The sequence below is a fragment of the Dendropsophus ebraccatus genome, chromosome 8 (genome assembly GCF_027789765.1).
Source record: "Dendropsophus ebraccatus isolate aDenEbr1 chromosome 8, aDenEbr1.pat, whole genome shotgun sequence".
NCBI lineage: Eukaryota > Metazoa > Chordata > Amphibia > Anura > Hylidae > Dendropsophus > Dendropsophus ebraccatus.
In genome coordinates this window covers 24,517,621-24,535,557 of record NC_091461.1, presented here as the reverse complement: position 1 = coordinate 24,535,557, position 17,937 = coordinate 24,517,621, and the positions used below count along the sequence as shown (strand labels likewise).

General features: G+C 43.5%; 1 protein-coding gene across 1 annotated transcript in view; it reads right to left on the bottom strand.

Moving 5' to 3' along the window:
- Positions 1 to 17,937, bottom strand: part of DOCK1 (dedicator of cytokinesis 1) — a 302,766-nt gene that overhangs the window by 116,507 nt on the left and 168,322 nt on the right. The window lies entirely within an intron of this gene.

The following is a 17,937-nucleotide window of genomic DNA, read 5'->3' as shown; positions in this document are numbered from 1 at the left end:
CGGGTTCGGATGGACTCGAACCCGAACCCGGTTCGCTCATCTCTATTGACGATCTATTCAGGTTCGGCAAAGTTCTCCCAATGCTCGGCATTTGACTCCCAGCAGTTGGAAAAGTTGGATAGCACGCTAGGGCTGCCAGGAAAAAATAGATACAGCCTATGGCCTGTGGCTATATCCATGTTTTCCAAGACTCCCTAGGGCTGCATGCAACTTCTCCAGTTGCCAGGAGTCAAATGCCGAGCGTTTAAAGTTTGGAGAACGTTGCCGAATTCGAACAGTTCAGCAAGTCCACTCATCACTATTGCTGTCAAGTCTTCACGAACCTCCTTATCCTTAGGCCCCTATTCCACGGGGCGATTATGGTTCAGATTATTGTAAATGGTTCGAATCTAAACGATAATCGTTCGGTTGAATAGCAGTTAACGACTAACGACCGAACGAGAAATTGTTGATAGTTTAATAACACCTGGACCTATTTTTATCGTTGCCTGTTCGCAAATCGTTCGCATTGAATAAGACGTCGTTCACGATAGCGACGAACGCAATAGCGTCAAGACGACCGCAAGAACGATCGTAAGTAAAGATTATCTTTCCATGTAAATGGGTGAACGATTTCCGGTCTTTCGCAATAGCGGTTGTTTGGATCGTTTATAGGGCCATTAGGTCAGTCTCACTCTGGAGGCTGGAATAATCCAATACTGGATTGGTTGCTGGGGAAGTGTTACTGATCAGTAGTGTATCCACAGCAACCGCAGTAAGGGCAGTAAAGCAGCGTCATCCATCATCTCACACTGCATTACTAATTAGATTTTTTAGGTGGAGAACTATATGGAGTGTCAATAAAACAAGGGAGGACAGGGAAGAACTTTGTCCAGGGTTTCCTTCCAATTTAGAAACTCATACTGGGAGACAATAAAAAAAATAAAAAAAAAAGAAGAAAATAAGAAATCGATAGCTTCTTGATGTAGCAAAAAGAAGGTGAGGTACAGGAAGAAATGATGATCCTCTAATGTTTCGCGCCTCTTTACTGCCGAGTGTATTTCAAGTGGACACCAAGATATTGGTTTACTTATTAAAAGCATTATGAACAGTGACATAGGCAATTTATAGCAAATCCGTGTTTTATGGGGGAGATAAGGAAGAACATTCATCTTCATCAGGAGGCAAACAATAGCTGTTTTGCCCGTTTAGGTGGCTGCATTAAGGCCGAGCCTAATAAACACATTTACTGTATTTTTTTTCTCCCAGTCACTCCTGGTACAATGCATTAGCCTGTGTTTCCAGTCATGTCTGATTGCTATAATCATCAATCAAAATATGTTACAAAGGTTAAGACAAAACGGCAAAATACATCTGAAGCCGGAGCAGAAATCATTCAGTATGCATGTAATTTGGGTCCCTAGAAGCATAAAAACCCATTTCTGCTAACAGGCTTTTCATAGATTTTGAAGGGACATTATGCTCAAGTACTCTCCCCCGGCCGGTGCACGCTAGATTGGAATCAAAGCTATTATTCTGCCATATTGGGGGCTGAGCGGCATTTTAAGTGATTTCCACAGAACTTGTGTGCGTTTTCCGTCAATCTAAATTACGTGCTAAAGAAATGTCTGCTTAAGATGTCTACATAGTGTTAATGTATGATTATCTATCACCTCCCTATGGTGCCACGAGATATACAATGCAGGTGCAGGTGGACGAGTGTAATGTTAGGATGTACTAGAAAGCAGTGAACCAGCTGGCCAACAGGTCCTTGGTAGTCATACAGTATATTAGAGAGCCACAGAATGATTCTAGTACTCACTTCCATATTGAAAACAGGTGTTGCATTATCTTTTGAAACTAAAAGAGACTGTCAGTAGGTTTATGCTGTCCTGTGTAGGTAGTATAAACTAGTAACAGAGAAGCTGAACAGAATGATGTATCACTTATATTGTTCTGTGCAGCTGATTCAAAGATATCTTCCTGCATAACATGGGCAATAAGTAGTCCTCTCCATTCTGTGCGTCTGCTCAGAAGACCTGGATATTCATGACCACCAGCAAACTCCGCCCACCATGTACACAGGCCTTTAGTCCTGTAAGTTGTGAAATTTATGGATCGGACTTGTTTTCCAGGACATACTACTTAAGATCGACCAGATTGAAATGTAGGGAATGTCTAGGCTAAGTTGACCTCTTAAACTCTCTCATGTTCCTTATTCCTAAACAAATTTGAGCAGTGTGGTAGGGACACTATCGTGCTGAAAGAGGTAATTTCCAGGGAATACCGCTGTCATTTAGGGGGGAATTGGCCTTTAGAATGGTTAGGTTAATGGCGTGTGTTACAGTAACATCTACATAGTCCCAGGACACAAGGTTTCCAGCAGAACACTGCTCCTCACACTGCCTATGTCAGCCTGTCTTCTTTCCATGGTGCATTCTGGTGCCATCTGTTCCCTAGGGAAGTCATGCACATGCAATCGGCTTTCCACATAAAAATGCAATTCACGGTATCAGGCTGCCTACTTCCATTGCTCTATGATATAGTTCTGATGCTCAAATGCCCAATGTAGGCACCTTCGGAGGTGGACATGGGCACTCTAACTGGCACTCCAGCTGTGATGCCCTGTTTGATCTGACACCTTTCTAGATGGCTGAAACTTTTACAGCAATCTGTGCTACAGTAGCTCTTCGGTGTAATAAGACCAGACAGTCTGGCCTTTACTTTCCATGTGCATCAATGAGCTATCACAGACTTGAATCACTAGTTGTTTTTCTTTGGGGGAATTTATGGCAGATTTTCACCACTGTAAAATGGAAAACCCTCACAAGATCTGTTTCTTAGATGGTCTAACCCATTCATCTAGGGCTAGGCATTAGAATTTAAACTACTGCAGAAAGCTTTATCAGTCTCCAGACAACACCTTTAATATGGATACAAAAATAATTAACATGTTCGTATGAAACCAGCCTATAGTTGGGTCCACTTCATTAAAGTACTGCAGATGTGAGTATATTACATTGAGTTAAATGGACCAACCATAATCTACTAGTGACTATGATGAGTCCATATCTGAATTTTTACTTTGCAGTACTGAAAAGGTAGCATAGCTCCACTTAATGCTGTGGTAAAGGGCTCCATCTAAGCTGGTGCAGTATTTCAGGCTATAAGGTACATAAAGGATCTGTTTGACACTCTTCCCCACACCCTTAACAACTCTCAGCGCCTCCACAAACACCCATCTTCTTATTATGGAAATGTGTTCACACTGCCAGGAAACGTGGAGTGTTCCTGTAAATGTACCTGCTCAGCTTTAGACATGACTCTATAGCTCGGATTTACACTTTCAGATACAATCTCTTTTTTACTGCCAAAACCCGCAGCTTCCTGCTCAAATTTAGTCCTTTGAGAACTCTCATAACAAGACTCTGTCAGATAATGCCACGATAGCAATTCACATTCCTACCCCACAAAGGCTTTAGGAATTGGGTAAAATATTTTAGAATTTTTACTTCTGGCTCAACTTTACTGCTTGCCCCTAAGCCAGGTACCATTGAGCGGGATGAAAAATGTCCCTAAGCACAAAAGCTGCCGGGAAACCCTGGTCAGGCAAGCACTGTTGTAGAGAAACTAGTGCCGCCACCTTTATTTTATGTCCAGCCAAAGACTCCATCCACCTTCTCTAGGCAGCAGGATTCAAATGTTGATCGGTTAGGTTTGTGCGAACCTGAACTTTCGACAAGCTCACTAGAGATGAGTGAACCAAGTTCGGGTCGATCCGAACCCCAACGTTCGGTATTAGATTAGCGGGGGCTGCAGAACTTGGATAAGGCTCTAAGGTTGTCTGGAAAACATGGATACAGCCAATGACTATATCCATGTTTTCCAGATAGTCTTAGGGCTTTATCCAAGTTCAGCAGCCACTGCTAATCAAATGCCGAAAGTTCGGGTTCGGATCGACTCGAACATGCTCGAGGTTCGCTCATCTCTAAAGCTCACTCAACTCTGATCATTTACCATGGAATAGGCAAAGTGTGTGGTAGCTGCACACCTATCTCCAATAAAGTATTTGCAGTGCACATGCAGCATATGTAACAGGAAAGCATAAGCCCCATATCACCTGACAGATGATATATTTTTTGACTGCACTTACCTATAGAAAGGCACCCAGCAAAGGTTACATACTATGCCTTATAGCTGAAAGTCCATAAAGTGAGATACATCAGGGCCGTACACTGCATATCTACTTAGGGAAATCCTCTTGCAGACAGAATGTTCTACAATCCCTTCCCCCCGCTTTGGGGGTAGCTTTTATTTGGTCTACTCCTCACCTCCCAAGAACAGAAATAAAACTAAGAGTTCCCCTTGCTTCACTGGTCTGGATGTCGCCTGAGCATTAGGAGGGGACCTAGCCAGTATGACTCTTTAGAGCAGTAGCCCCACCCCCATGACTCAATATAATGTATTCATCATATTGCTTTAGCCAGAATATCCAAAAGCAACACTGTCGACCAAGAGTTTAGTGGAGATTTGGGAGGCTAAATCTTTTTAATTTCCTGCCTAACATCCACTGAACCTCTATGGCAGAATTCACAGGGGATGCTATAAACATATTACGGTATTAATGAGAAAGAAATTTAATCAAATGTGGGTTTTCACTTCAAATATGCCCATTATTGGGGGTACTTAAAGGAACTTGGCCAACTATTCTTCTTTGTAAAGTACAGAATCCTTCTTACTCTTCCGTTTGATACACTTGAAACAGATCTAATGCACAGTCTTGAGTATGGCTATGAAAACACAGTCTTAATAAAAGTAATAACCTTGATGCCTGGAGAAAGGAGCCTTTTCATATGATAATTGAAATGATTTGAGCTGCAATCAAAATATCAATCAGCTCGGCTTATATCATTCTAATGACCGAACCTTCCACACAGCTGAGTCCTCCCGAGACCATACAAACCAATTCACTGACACACAAACACGGATCTAACGTGTGACAGATGTCAGCGCCTGGGAGCAGGATTTTTAACTACTGTGCTTTATTTGGAAAATATGTTTTCGGCAAAAGTGCAGTACGCTACATAATTGACTAACGCAAAGAAATCTGTTCTGCTTGATTAAGAATCGTGACCTATTTTACCCGGCGCTCGATGGAAGCCCTTCACCTGGACTCTTGCCTTCACATTGTTTCATAATCTGATATAAACTGGAAATCAGGGATTCCCTAAATTGGAACTAAAGTTGTACAGAAGATGGTGGATGAGTGAGATAGTATATAACATGGGCACACCCATTGGTCTGATGCAAAATATTTGCTACTTATACTATGAATTTGTTATGTGTTAGATCCATTTGGCATCACCAAGGGCATTGTAAGAGTTAGGTACAGCTGAAACCGCTCAGAGGCACAGTCCATCAGGCTATGTTGACACTTCTTATAACCTCTACACATTGCTTCTCCGCTTAGCTATTTGTAGTCAGCTGGGAGCTTGGGCAGATTTCAGTAAGGCAGATGGACAACTCAGATGTGGACAGTTTCATATACAGACGCATGCCCCGTGCGCTGACATGTCAGACACCGGTCTTAAAGGAGAAGTCCAGGCTATGAGTTTTTTGTTTTTTTTTTCAAAAGAGCCGGAGAGGAGGTGGCTGAACATAACATGCACCTACCTCCCCGACTCCAGTGTTGGGGTCACGCCTTGGCCGCTGAATGGGCCTGACACGTCCCGAGTTGGGTCCCTGCTCAGACCAGGAAGCAGCCGGGGGACCAGAACCAGAGGGGAGGAGAGCGGACCCCAGTGCTGGAGCCGGGAAGGCAGGTGCATGTTGTTATGTTCAACCACCGCCCCCTGGCTCTTTTGAGGGATTAAAAAAAAATAAAAAATCCGTCCCTGGACTTCTCCTTTAATATATCTCTCCTATAGTTTTACAGAAGTCGTAAACCAGAATATTGGATCAAATTTACACAAGCAGTGAATCATTAAAGTAGCAACCCAGTGTCAAGCTCCGGCATAATTATCAGATAGGGGTGCGGAAAGAAGCACATGCACATTGGGTGGAAGTGCCAAAGCAACTATATGATGCCAAAACAGGGTTTATGTATGGGTTCTAATCCATATAATAGGACAAGCACATGCACTTCATGGTTGTCTAGACAAAAAGCACTGCCCAGAATGCAGCCTTAGTCTCTTGACTAAAGTGTAGGAATACAGCTAGAATACTTGGACAACTGGCCAAGAAACATTAAACTTCTTCAGCCACCGGTAATCAAATGCCAAATGATCGGATTTGAGCATGCTCCAGCTGCGCTCATCTCTAGACAACACTATTTCTCTTAGGCCTCCATATATACATGGATTAGTCAAGTGGGGAGATAGGAATAAGCCACTGCCAAACACTGCACAAAAGGATGGGGCATGGTAATTCCAAACTGTTCAATGCTTCTCCGACTTCTGCCACTGGGGAGTTTGTCATCCACATCAGATAGTTGGCTGGTTCTGAGTGGTCTTGAGAACCATTAAAGGATACAGAGTCAAAGCAACGTCACCTTTTCATTCACTACAAGTTTGGAACCACTAAATATGTTAATAGTGCTAAGGCCTTGACTCGTGCTGGCATATATAAGCATGTAAGCTCAGCTTTATAGAGTATGGCAAACTAGCACAAAGGCCCATGAATGACCATGCCTAAGCCAGATGCATTCTATGGTCTGTATTACTGTCATGTCAGTATTATCCTGTGGTTTCAGGTTAGTTCTGTATGAGCCCAGGCACTGCAGCTATAATGCAGATACTAACATGCAATTGCATTATGGCTGTCTAGCCCGGCCTGGCAGTCAGTGTGTGCATATAATTTATGGAGGCTTGAATGCGAGCCATAGCCATACATATAATTCAATGTATACACAGCCTCCACTTCAATCTGTTTCCATGGTAACAAGGCAAACATTTGCAGAATGCACATGCTTAGAATATGGGTTCTAAAAATTTAATTTCTTCATGTACTGTACACATTAACCTAACATTTTAACAAGATTACTGCAATCTCAGGAGTATGCTGAATCATACCCAGGGAGGCAAATTAACACATGAAAATCTACGGTATAGTTTATTCTGCAGCAGATTTCACCTATTCAGTTGTCAAAGGTGGCATCTGCAGGTTCCATCATTTTCAAGGGGTGGACCCAGGAAAATGCATCAAAGTTTTCTACAGCTTAAGGGCCCTATTCCACCGGACGATTATCGTTCAGATTATCGTTAAATCGTTCGAATCTAAACGATAATCGTTCGGTTGAAATGCAGTTAACGATTAACGACCGAACGAGAAATCGTTGATCGCTTTATAAGACCTGGACCTATTTTTATCGTTGCTCGTTCGCAAATCGTTCGCATTGAATAAGACATTGTTCGGTCGTTCGCAATACATACGAACGCAATAGCGAATAAATACGGAAGAAGAAACGATCGCAATTATGATCATAAGTAACGATTATCGTTCCATGGAAATGAGTGAACGTTTTCAGGTCTTTCGCAATAGCGGTCGTTTGAGATCGTTAATCGTTAACAATTATGCTAACGATAATCGTCCGGTGGAATAGGGCCCTTAGGCTGGGTTCACACTACGTATATTTCAGGCAGTATTTGGTCCTCATGTCAGGTCCTTATAGCAACCAAAACCAGGAGTGGATTAAAAACACAGAAAGGCTCTGTACACACAATGTTGAAATTAAGTGGATGGCGGCCATATAACAGTAAATAACTGCCATTATTTCAATATAACAGCCTTGGTTTAAAATAACAGAAAATATTTGCCATTAAATGGCGGCCATCCACTCAATTTCAACATTGTGTGAACAGAGCCTTTGTGTTCTTTCAATCCACTCCTGGTTTTGGTTGCTATGAGGACCTGACATGAGGACCAAATACTGCCTGAAATATACTGTGTGTGAACCCAGCCTTAAACTGACTATGTAACACTAACATGGATACAGAGTGCCAGCAACTGGTGGCACAAGAATGAGGCAGATCTTTGTTAAAGGGGATCTCTGACCAAAATGATAAAATTGCTGCAGACAGGGGTAGGGGGAACATAGTAAAGAACCCACCCCCTTGCCGGGTTACAGACTGACTGACCAACCTGGCTGATGGATTGCCCCAGCCTCAGTCATAAGCAATAAAAATATAGAAAAAAATGGAGAGCAGACATCAAAATCATAACAACTTAAGTTGACATCAGAGTAAAACTTTTTTTACTGGATTACTGTCACATACTCCCCTCCGAGTTCAATCCAGTAAAAAATTTTTTTACTATGATGTCAGTTTAAGTTGTTTTGATTTTGATGTCCGCTCTCCATTTTTTTCTATATTTTTATTGCTTAAATCTATGCCGAAGGATCCTGATCTGGAAGGATAGCAGCAGATTTTCTTTTCCATTACCTTTGAATGTTGTCATACGGGTAGTGGTGAGAAGTTCTAAGTGTATTCACTGATTTGGTTAAGATCGGATTCCCTCCTGATTTGTGTGGGGTTTTTTTGTGCTTTTACAGATACCCAGCCTCCGTCAGTGACTGCAGTAGTGTCCTGCCCCAGTCACTGTCATCTATCAGCCAGGTCGTGACATCATTGGAGCAGGAGATCCAGGAGGCCAGCAGGGGTCTGTAAGTGGTAAGGCAGTGTTGTGGGATGGGTAAGTAGAGCTTCTTTATTATATTCCCCCTGCCTGCAGGAGAGTTTTCCACCGCTGTTCTCAGGTTGTGGGTGGTATTACAGTTCAGTTTAAAATCACTATAATAAAGTTGAGCTGCAAAACCCCACGCCCAAATGGAGGACAAACGAGGCACTGTTTTTGGGAGGAAGTGGCCATGTTTGCCTGGTTAACCTCTTTATATACTATACATCACTTCTTTTTTCAGAGACTTCCGATTCCTTATTCTGTGATGTGAAGGCAGAAGCCTCTGGTGATCAGAGATGAAATGTTGTCCTGCAGAGCTGTGCACACACACCTGTATTCCTCACCAGTGTTGTATTTTAGCGTTTGGTACAAATGAATGTGTAGATTCAATGCCCGGAGTAATTGGAGGTCACTGAAGGTTAATTAACTGTTCAAGCCCAAGAATAAAAGGCCCTGATCTGCTGCAAATCAATGATGGACGAGAAGAAGAAAGGAACAAACACGTTCAAAATGATGTTATAAACCTGAATGTGCAGGGAGAAGGGGGGGGGGGTGTACTTAAAACAGATACATACAGTACAGTGAAGTGATGACAAGTAGTGCACTATACACCTGCCGTCCTTTTCACTTCCACAGGAGTTGTGGCCCAGCTTCACCAGAAGATTTCATGAGAAATCAGCCAGTAGAATTTCCATCAATATGACAGCAGAGGGCGACTCAAGGACTTATATTTATTGGTGAATTGCCTGATCCAGCATCTTTATTAGGCAGCCACACTGGCAGCAGGATGAACTGCAGATATTGTTAGTATCAGAGATCTTTGTGTACCTGGCAACAGACTATAACAGGTAATCCTACAGTATTGTATTCTCTGCAATGGTCTCCAAGAGAGCAACGCAAAGCAAACCGGCACAACACGTTATTATATAAAGCCTTCTCCTTCTCACAATATTCAGAGACAGCACAGCCTGAGGAAAGTCCTGGCAGAACCGAAACGTTGCTACGTCATATGGTCTCATATGGTCTTTATATACTTGTTTTATCGGTCGGCGTAAAAACTTGTATCTATACACTGCAAAATACATATTTGCATGATTTAAGAGTGTCTTGGCCTTACTACTTTGCTACAGTATATGGTTGAAGAACCTGTTGACCACAGTGCACCTACCCTAGTGGTGAGAGGTGGGCAGCACCGATCTACACACTGGATCACAAGTCTGTCAGCCAATCAGTTTCTCTGATCACAGGTTTGTCAGCCAATCAGCTTCTCTAAGAAGAGTGGTTACCAGCACATAACAGACAGTGCTGTAACTCCTCCTGCTTAATATCTTTGTCAGGTGGATTATGGGCACATTAGTATAGGTGGCCATACACTTTTGGGTATGGCCACCTATACTAATGGGTATATGTTGGGTAAATGCTCATTTTGAAAACAGCCCACTCTCTTGACTCCCATACACATGAACATTCATGTGTTTTCTATAGCGGGAGGAGGGTAAAGCCATAGCAAGACATCTCTGGTGCCAGTTTCTCTCTCCAAGATCAAGAGGGTCGGGCGGTAGAAATCTATCATCATCTGCTAGGGGGGGGGGATGGGTGGTGATGAGGGGTAACAATACACATAATTGACACGATAGTTGAGTTTATCAGAGCATGTTAAAACCGGTCCCTTATTGTGGGGCTCTTATCTTTATCCCACAAATGTCCTTGTCGGCTAAGCTGTAATATAGATTTAGGGGTGGATCAGCTTTTGGAGAATCATACCTCTAAACTAAGAAGGATATAGCCAATAATTGCTAATAATATTGATGTAAAACTTCTTAAATTAGAATTTTAAGTAACAATTATCAGGACGGTTCCATGACAGACAAACGGCCCAATTTGCAATCTTTCGGCACGATGTATCCAAATTCATAGTGATCATGATGGATGTATAATTTGCTCTGTTATTAGGGGAGCAGACATAGCACGCAGCAGCTCAAAGGCTTTCTCCACAAGGCTATGAGACTCATTTATACTTTGCAAAACAAATAAAATGGTTTCTCTGTGCAATTACTGAACAATTTATCAGACCACAAGAAGCAATTACGGCCGACGATATCTCAGAGTTGGGAAGATTTCACACTTGATATATCACACGCCATATCTTTATAGTCCAGGAACGTGGACGTTGTGTTCCAGCGTCCCCCGCCATGTTAATATTTTACATCTAATGTCTATCATGTAACAATAGAAGGTGAAGGCTTTAGGTAATCCTGGTGAAACTCATTTTAGGCAGCGATTTGTTTACCGTTGGGATGTTATTTGTTGCCGCGATTTAATCAGCTTCCATCGGTTTCAATTTGCACTTTTAAAGAAATATGATTTTGCCAAGAAGTCAGGGAAGAATCTGAAGCTTTGTTCTCATTGGCCAGTGGCCAACAATCACTTAGGGTTTCTCTTCTTTCTTTTATTTCCCTGACTTTTACAGGAAGAAATAAAGGAAAAGTTGGTTTGATTAAAAAGATTTGCATTGCAATCTAAATGGCACTGCAGCAATTGAGGGAGTTATAGAAGCCTTGTATAGATTACTTACTGAAAGTGTATCCTGTGGTTGGGTTTTCAACAGTTTTTCTGTAAATCCTCTTTAGGGTGGTTTCACACCTACCAAATCCACAGCGGATCTCACTTCTGCGGATTCGAAGCGAGAACCACTGCGGATCCAGTATCAATTCACTCCTATGATAGCACATATTCGCAGCGGGATTAACATCCCGCTGTGAATATGTGCTTTAACTCCCTGGTGCCCACAGCCCCGCCGCCGGGGATGCGACGGCGGGGCTGTGGGCACCAGGGAGTTAAAGCACATATTCACAGCGGGATGTCACAGCGGCGCACATCCCCCACTCATCCCGGCCACATCGCCTCATCAGCCCATCTCCGGCCCGCCGCCGCGAGCATACTTACCTGCTCGGCGGCGCAGCTGCAGTGAGGCTCCCGGCTCCGGTCCCGCTCAGCTGATCTGAGCGGGACCGGAGCTGGCAGCCTCACTGCAGCCGCGCAGGTACTGTATGCTCTCGGCGGCGGGATGTGCCGCCGCCGGGGATGGGGGATGCGACGGCAGGGTTGCGGGCACCAGGGAGTTAAAGCACATATTCACAGCGGGATGTCAATCCCGCTGCGAGAATGTGCTATCATAGAGGTGAATTGATACCGGATCCGCGGTTCTCGCTTCGAATCCGCAGAAGTGAGATCCGCTGTGGATCCGGTAGGTGTGAAGGCACCCTTAAAGGGGTCAATGCTGATGCTAAGGAGGAAGAAAGTGCTGACTTGTCAGATGAGCACTTGCTTGCTCCTTGTTCTCCGCTCACTCTAGGAGCTATTACACAAACCAACAGTGAGCGGGGAGGTGGGGGGCAGTTAATATGGCTGGTGGGGAGGCTGCATGAAGCTGCGGTGGGCTGCTCCGGGTGGCCGATAGGAGAGAGCAGCTAATAGTTTTCTTTCAGCATGTTAAAAGATCATGATCAGCCGACATTGTGCATGTCGACAGATCGTGACCTTTCAACAAGCCACATTACATCAAGCAATTATCATCCTAAACAGTCGGTAATCAGTCAAGTACGGCTAATAATCGATTTGTATAATAGGTCCTTAAAATTTAAAAAGTGCTGACTAGTGGGGGTCCAACTGCTAGGACCAATGATGACAATAATGAAGATCCTCTTGTCCCTGGGTCCATGCATGCTTGGAGGCTGCTCTAATCTTATTAGGTGGCTTACAACCATGCACTGTACTATATGCAATCTTCGGAAGTCCCATATAAAGTGAAACATTCAAAATACCACACCATTTACAAGGGCAAGGGAAATAATTTTCATGATTGGTCGGGTTTCGATTGCTGGATAGATGAAATTTTTAAATCTATCTATTTAGAATAACCCTTGTAATAAAATCTCAAGGACATCAAGCAGAACTAAATGTTCTTGGGCCCCAATGCAAAAATCTGAGACAGCCCCCAGCTGTGCATCCTTACTAGCTGTAGTCTCTTTATATGGGCCACTCAGACTACAAGGCTCAGATGTATATGTAGCTTCTGCATCACGTATGGTGAGGTCCCTAGACACCACAAGTCATCACGGATGAGAGCTACTGTTTGCTTTGTCGCTATGACCTTGCTAGTAGCAGGAGGAATCCCAGCATATAGTTCCAGGAAAAATAACAGCACAATACAGGGTTCAAAGAAAAGATGATCCACCAATGTTATTTCATGGGGAATTTTAGTATGTACTAGAAGACGGGTCAGGAGAGGTGATCGGTGCGCTACAAGAGGAAATCTTCAAATAACCACGTACATATCACATACATTCAGCCATAACATTAGTGAAATACTTAATAACGATGTCAGCACAATGGCGCACACCAAGGGGTGGGATATATTGGTAGGTAAGTGAAGTTAATGTGTTGGAAGCAGGAAAAGTGGCCAGTGTAAGGATCTGAGAGACAGGGGACAAGCTGTGATAGCTGAACAACTGCGTCTTTAAAGTGGCAGTTCTTGTAGGGTGTTCCTGATCTTACATAGTTACAGTACATAGTTAATATGGTTGAAAAAAGACACATGTCCATCAAGATCTGTAGTGGTTAGGTGCTCCAAGGAGAGACAAGCAGTGATCTGGTGGTAGAGTCATGCATGCCCAAGGATTAAAGATGAGCACAACTCAAGTCTGATTCAGCATTTGAATATCAGTGGCTGAAGAAATTGGATGCAGCTCTAGGAAATCATGGATACAGCCTATGGCCATGTTCACACAACGTATATTTTCATTGCCGATTGCAACAATGGCCGTGATTAATACGAAAATATAGATTACCTTGCAGTCTATGGAATCCAAGCCCGTGCGTATACACATAGTATACACTCCATCAGGGATCTCTAGCGGCGCCGCAAACAACTGAGAACTGACAGAAAACCCTGTCAGTGCACACTGTGGAGCGAGTGGCTGCGGCCGTTTGCATCCATTGTGTGCTGTGGGGAGTTCTGATGCGGGCGTGCACGGATGCGCCCGCATGCAAACTCAGCGGTGCTAAAAATCTTCCGGCCGGTGCTGCAGGAACGGTCGGTCTCATACAGCGTGTGAACATAGCCTATGGTTGCATCTATCGTTTAACCAGACTCCCTTGGGCTGCATCCAACTTCTTCAGCCACTGGTGTTGAAATGTCGAGTGACTGGACTCATGCATGCTCATCTCTACCAAGGATTCACTTATGAGTGAGGGGAGTGACAGCTAACCAGCCTGGCCCCACTCCACAGAAAAGCTATTATAGAAAAGACTCTGAACAAAAACAAAAGTTGGACATTTTGTGCAAAAAAAAAAAAAATGATGGTTTCCTTTTCTATACTTCATCACTTTTTATTGACAAGTGGGTGGGATTTGCTAAGGGGGTGTGGTCTTCTGTCATCAGAAATGCTTACGGTGATCATGACATAGGAATTAAAGCATATGTGCACCCACACCCCTTCACGTCATCCATCACGTCCCGTTCTTGGTTGAACTTGATGGTAAAGTGTCCTTTTTCAACCCTACTAAGTGGAGAAGAAATGTCGCCACTTCTGTAATCAAATAAAGGTGGAAAAACTAGCCTGTTTTTAATTTTTATTTTAAACTGATTTGATTGCTGCAATTTCTCTCCTGCTTACTTTATAAATCCTGATTGCTGACACCAAGCACACTGACTATTAGGTGCTGCTCTAGTTTTATTATATAATTATATTTAATTTTTTTAGGTAACATGCAAATCTATATGCATACATAAAGTCTATGAATATTCCTCCTACTTGAGGTCAATATATATAATTTTTTAAAATGTAAAATCTATTTTACATTACAAGATGAGTCTTTATAATGTCACTTGTCTTAAGACATTCTTAACGCTGGTTTCCTCGGATCCACACTCAACCGAGACTCCATTTCTTTACCTGTTGCTTAGCAACCAGAAGCGGAGAGATGGAGAGTGGACTTCTCCATCATCTGTACCACAGCAGGATTTGCAGGGTTCAGTCGGGGTAAACGACAAAATAAGAGAGGCAGCTAATTATAAGGAGCCGGAGAATCCAACCAAGATTGTTCCTTATATCCAGTGAAACATTTAGGCAGAGGACGGCACAGTAACCAAGTTACAACTTCGAGGGTTTCACAGCTGACACATTCTCAAAAGTTGTTGGAAACCGCAGGGGGTGCCTAACCCTTTACCTAGAACAGATTGTGGCAGAGCTTATACAATAACCTAAAGGGGCCATGTCAAGGACACAAGTCATCTTCCAAATTAACCCTTTAAGGACAATTGACGTAAATGTATCCCAAGGAAGTCTGTGCCTTACTGCTGTCTTATACAGGAACTGAAAGAGCGAAGCTACTTTCTTGCAAAAAACAGCGCCACCCCTGTCTTCAGGTTGTACGCGGTATTACAATTCAGGCCAATCCACTTTAATGGAACCGAGCTGTTAAACCTACACCCGAACGAAGGATAGAGGAGGTACTGTATCTGGAAGACGACGACCATGTTTTTCTGAGACTGGATGACCTTTTTAAAAGTTGCTCAACAATCACCTGTGGCAAAACAGATCATTCCGGAGGAAAAAAATTAGCTTTACATCCCAGCCATGCAAATAAGTAGTTTACATAGTGTGGTCCTAAGCGGGAGACCCTTATTTCCAGAGACTGTCCACCTATAGCATAGGGGTTTCCATGATTATAAAAACACATCTGCTTTCTTATGTAACAGACGTCCATAGGATGCGGCCAGTACACTACATAAAGCCTGTAGAAAGGTGCAGCACTGTTTTTAAGAAACAGACAGGATTTTCTAATTCAGTACAATTCCTTTAAGTTGCACTGATACTTGCTTTATTTTGCTTTAGTTATAGCTTTTACAGCACTGTCCTACATGCTGCAACTCAATGGGTATCTGCTCTGGGTATCTGGGATGGAAATGCTGCAGAAGAAAATCTTCAAGTAAATTATCAGCAAATATTTTTTTTACTGCAGATTTTTTGTTCAGAAAATATTTATGTAAAAACTTAAATGTATTAAAAAAATGTAATTGCTGATTTTGTTGCAGATTCACAGCAAGTTCATTGTGGGATAGTGTTGCACGATGCACCGAAATATCGATAATACTATCGATATTTCGGGCAGAAAAACGGTTCGGTACCAGCATTTCCTGGTATCGATACTTTATGTTAAGCTGCATAATAGCGCAGCTTAATATAAAGTACAGCGCAGAGACCACGGCCGGCAGCTAGCTGAGCGCTATTTTACAGGGTAGATGCCGCTGTCACAACTGACAGCGGCATTTAACCCCCCCCCCCCCCCCCCCCAGAGCCACTCGATATGCAGCAGAAGTCTGCTGTATATGGAGCGGCCCCCACTGCTAATGACTGCAGCCCGCGATATTACGGGTGGCAGTTATTTAACTATTCCCCCGCCGCGGCTGCGCCCTTCCAGTCCTGCCCCCCATTGTCAGCCCCGGCAGCCACCTCTGCACCGCCAGTCCAGCCCTTCATCCACCCCTCCCCTCCGTCCCCCGAGACCCGCCGCTGCACTTTGCGGTCCCTCACACCGGCCAGTCCCCTCCCAGCATACCTGCTTGTGCACAAGAAGGTATGCTAGGAGTTGTAGTGCACGGAGGTATGCTGGGATCGGGAGGCTGCTGCTGCACAACTACAACTCTCACCATACCTTCTAGTGCACTACAACTCTCAGCATACCTCTTTGCACAAAGAGGTATGCTGGGGGTTCTAGTGCACAAGATGATGTTGGGAGTTGCAGTTGTGCAGCAGCAGCCTTCCGACACAACTCCCAGCATATCTCCTTGTCCACTACAACTCCCAGCATACCTTCTTGTGCACTACAACTCCCAGCATATCTTCTTGTGCACAAGGAGGTATGCTGGGGGTTGTAGTGCACAAGAAGGTATGCTGGGAGTTATAACAAACAAGGAAATATGTTGGGAGTTGTAGTTGTGCAGCAGCAGCCTCCCATCACAACAACTCCCAGCATACCTCTTTGTGCATTACAACCCCCAGCATACCTCTTTGTGCACAAGAAGATATGCTGGGAGTTGTAGTGCACAAGAAGGTATGCTGGGAGTTGCAGTTGTGCAGCAGCAGCCTCCTGACACCACTACAACTCCCAGCATACCTTCTTGTGCACAAAGATGTATGCTGGGAGTTGTTGTGTTGGGAGGCTGCTGCTGCACCACTGTACCTCCCAGCATACCTTCTTGTGTACTACAACCCCATCATACCTCTTTGTGGACAAGGAGGTATGCTGGGAGTTGTAGTGCACAAGAAGGTATGCTGGGAGGTACAAGGGAATTAAAAAGTGTAAAAAAAAACCTAGGGAAATCCTACTGTGCTGATCCAGGGGAAGGCGAAAACCCCTATGAGGCAGATGACAATTAAAAAAATTTCAGAATAAAAGTTCTAATAATCCCCGCCTTTCCCTTTTATTCATGTCAAAAAATAAACATTTGGCATCATTGCATGCGGAATTGTCAGAACCATTAAAAGTAACAAAAAAAGTGATCAAAAAGTCACATAAATAAAAATGTGGTGCATGGGGGCATCATACCCACAGTCTGGGTGAGGGGGGGGGGGGATGTCATTATATTTGTATTTTAAGTGCTTTTTTCAAAAGTATCAAAATGGTATTGAGTATTGGAAAAAAAAAAAGATGGTATCGGTATCGAACTCAAAATTCTGGTATCGTGACATCCCTATTGTGGGAATATTTACAGCATATCGGTCCTGCTTGCAGGCGACCAGAATAGGCAGAATTTATGAAAATTTGCATTGAATTGTGGTGCATATTAGTGAACTGGGATAAAAATGTTGGCAAGTATGAACACAGCAACTACTTAAAGGGGTATAACCATAATTTTTTACTTTTAACAATTTACTGACCAGGCAGAAAACAAACTGGATATTTGTATTTTTCTGCCCTCCCTCAGTGTCGTCCTACATCATCCTCAGTTCCTCAGTTGAAGAATCCTGCCTCCACTTTGAGACAGACTTGTCCTGCAATGACAGTTCACTCATCCAATCACTGGCCTTGGTAAATATCCTGTCTCAGTCAGTAATTAGCCAAGCTGGTTTTGACAAATCCCGTCTCGGAAGTAGGGGCAAGATCGTTTAGCCGGGGACCCGATGATGACACCGGGAGAATAGCCTTGTTTGTTATGTTCGGCGAAATTTTTTTTTTATAAGTATTGTATTGGCCCCCAAAAGTGATACAAATCACCAA